Source organism: Microtus ochrogaster, linkage group LG3 (assembly GCF_000317375.1).
Source record: "Microtus ochrogaster isolate Prairie Vole_2 linkage group LG3, MicOch1.0, whole genome shotgun sequence".
Classification (NCBI taxonomy): Eukaryota; Metazoa; Chordata; class Mammalia; order Rodentia; family Cricetidae; genus Microtus; species Microtus ochrogaster.
Genome location: NC_022029.1, coordinates 38,128,524 through 38,128,998, shown reverse-complemented (window position 1 = coordinate 38,128,998; position 475 = coordinate 38,128,524).

Genomic DNA, 475 nt, shown 5'->3' with positions numbered 1-475 from the left:
AAGAGTGTAAACACACCACACACACCCCTGCATGAAGAAGAGTGTAAACACACCACACACACTTGCGTGAAGAGTGTAAACACACCATACACACCCCAGCATGAAGAAGAGTGTAAACACACCACACACATACCCATGCATGAAAAAGAGAATAAACACACCGCACACACCCCGGCATGAAGAAGAGCTAGAGGTGAGAGGCTCTAGAATAGCAGATTAAAGCTAAGTCCTCCCATGTTGTCCAAGCCCTTTTTCAGTCTATCCTCCTTGTAAAAGAAATGTTTTAAAGATTTATATATTGAAGGAATTCTAGGTCAGAAAATTCCAAACATACGGATTTTGGAAGCAAAGAGAATAAATAATGATCGTTTTTATGTCAACCTCCAAATGGCACCTAGAAAATTCTTACTCATCCTTTATATCCCAACCCAAGAATGGCCTCTGTGTTCCTTTCAACACTCTTGTACACGCACAC